Consider the following 3,108-nt stretch of genomic DNA (forward strand, 5'->3'; position numbering starts at 1 on the left):
TAAATCTGCCATGACATCACTATTAGACTCTGAAGGCAAATGTAAAATTAAGTTGTTTTTTAAGCCAGCACTTACTGTGATTGAAGAGATTCCGGAAGGAGGACTTCCTGCCCTTCCAGGCTGAGGGCCCCTCAGAGTTTCCTCTGAAACGTACCAAATTAGAATTGAATGGTTTATTAGAATATTTCATCTTTTTTCTTTTCTCATTTCTCCATCTAGATGTGCCATTAACACCATGAATTTCTACACAAAAGAAACTCTAAGCTCATGCCAGAAGACTTGAATTCGAATTCTGGCTCCTGTTGTAAGTGGTGGTCTGACATTAGTCAAGACACATAGGTCACTCTGGGCCTTACTTTCCTTGTAAATTCAAGGATTGAGTTTAGATTTTTTTTTTTATTATTCTTTCCATCTGTAAGATGCATTGATTTTTCTTGCTATTTACTTTGCTGAGCTTTATTTATTCCCCAGATTTGAGGGAAATGCAAACCTTGATTAGAAAATAATTCCTGAAGAGGAAGAGAAATAAATAGTAGTGGAAGAGTTGCTGGAGAAATGAGAAAGGTTAACTGGTTGCCATTCTTCTTTTAGAACCATCTATTAAAATATTAAAAGGTAGCAGAATAGTTTCAGACATATCCCTTATCCTCCCGCAATTTAAAAGCTTGGTTCTATTAAGTCTGAACATATGTTTTTGTTACCAAAAAGATACAATATCCAGTTTTGGGAAAGGTAAGTTCATAATATGCAGTTTATCACAAGGGAAATTAAAGCTCAGGTGAGAGAAAATGGAATGGATGGTACAGTAAAGTACTGGAGGAATATTTAAATATTCAGAACACCAAAGGGAATGCAGAATATCCTGACTCCTCACTGATAATTTGCAGGCTGTAACTATCTGCTTACATGACTTGTGGAAACTGGACCTCTTTTTATGAAGTAATAACTGGTTTTCTAGAGTGATTTATGGAAATTGGTCTTATTGTCTCATAAATAGAATTTTACACTTAATGAACACATTCTTCTGATAGTTTGAAAAGAAAGAAGACTTTCATTTTTAAAAATGAGGCAATTTTACTTTATTTGGAGGAGCAGCAAGGAACCACTTAACCTTATAAAGAAAATAAGAGATTTATGTCAGATTGAGAGCCTATCACTGTTAAGAACATTTTCAGGAGCTTGTATTATAGGAAAGAAGATTCAGGCAGTTGATTTTTTCTTTTCTATTTTATTCTTTCAGGACCCTATAATCTATCCAAAAACTTTTATATAGCACCAGTGGTCCCCCACTATTTCAAGGGCCCCTTTCTAAAAGACAAAAGTTTATGATTCCCATCTCATAGTAATTGTGTTTTTATATCTAGTAATTGGAAGATGACACAATATGTAAAAACCAGATGTGAATTTAGAACACCATTAATGGACTTTAGTTAATTATGCCTAGAAGTTCTATGACTTTAAAACATAATGCATATATAATTTGGTGATACTCTTCAGACTATAGATATTATTATTATTATTATTATTTTTTAAAAATTAATTTGTTTTATGGTGACATTGCTTAACAAAATCCAATAGGTTTCAGCTGTACACTTTAACAGTAAGGCATATATATATTTACACTGTGTGTTCACTGCCCGTAGTTAGATTTCTTTCTGTCACCACATATTTGATCCCTTTTACCCCATCCTGCCTTCCTCCTTCCTACTCCCTACCGTCTGGTAACCGCTAGTTCATTATCTATATCCATGAGTCTCTGTTTGTTTGTCCCGTTCATTTGTTGCTTTTAGGTTTATATCCCACATATATGATATCATATGATTTTCAACTTTTTCTTTCTGGCTTATTTCACTTAGCATGATTGTCTCGAGGTCCCTCCATGTTGTCGCACGTGGTAGTATTTCATTCCTTCTTATGACTGAGTATATGTACCACAGCTACTTTATCCAATCACCTATCATAGAACACTTCGGCGGCTTCCATGTCCTGGCCACCGTGAATAGTGCTGCTATGAACATCAGTGTGCAAATATCTTTTCAGATATAAGTTTTCAAGTCTTTGGGGTAAATACCTAGTAGAAGGATTGCTGGATCATATGGTAGATCAATTCTTAGTTTTTTGAGGAACCTCCATACTATTTCCATAGTGGCTGTACCAATTTGCAGTTCCACCAGCAGTGTATGAGGGTTCCTTTTTCTCCGTATCCTCTCCAACATTTGTCTATTCAGTTCTTTTTGAGGGTTTTAATCTCCTTGCTCTGCTCATCTAGTTGTTTTTTCAATTCTTGAAATTGTTGATATGATTTGTTTTCGATCTCACTGAATTTTTTCAGAAGTACCATCCCTAATTCTCTGTCATTTAAGTCGCATATTACTATCTGTAAGCTTATTTTCTGGATATTTTTCTCTTTCTGCAATGCCTTGTCACCTTGGTTATTCATGGTGTTTAATGGACTATTTCTTTGCCTGGGCATTCATGGTGTTTAATGGACTATTTCTTTGCCTGGAAGTGTATTATGCCATTTTCCAGAAAGAAGGTTTATTATATAAAGGTCTGTCTGTAGTCTGTTGCAAAGAAGGCGATTTTGTTTTGGTTTCCAGTAGGTGGCGTGTAAGCCTCTTGGATCCCTGCTTTATTTAATGCCTTAAAGTACCTGTGGTAGCTCTTATGTACAGATCCCATGCTCAGATGTGCTGGTGTGCAGTTTGGGTGTTTATGTTCAGCTTATTGTTGTTTCAAGGGGGAGAGATCTGGGGACATCTTTCACTCCACTATATTTTATGTTGAAATGGGGCTCATAGCACTGGTTGCCTGCTGGGAATTGAAATGTAGCTTACAGGGCTGGCCGCTTTTGCTGTGATTGGAAAGGCCACTCAACGATGGCCACCCAGCTGTGAATACTTGGTTCTGATTCACTCAGAGCTGAGCTTGGCAGCAAGCCAATAATATTTGCCCTGGGCAGTCTGCAGATTGGGTGGGGCAGGGTCTCAGAGAGGCAATGGCTGTCAGATCAAAACAGCCTCAGTCTTGATGGAAATTTGGTAACTTGTAAGTTCCCACAAATGACCCAGATCACAACAAGACCAACTGCTGTCTAGGACTGGCACG

The sequence above is a fragment of the Pteropus medius genome, unplaced genomic scaffold, assembly GCF_902729225.1.
Source record: "Pteropus medius unplaced genomic scaffold, Ma_sr-lr_union100, whole genome shotgun sequence".
Taxonomy (NCBI): Eukaryota; Metazoa; Chordata; class Mammalia; order Chiroptera; family Pteropodidae; genus Pteropus; species Pteropus medius.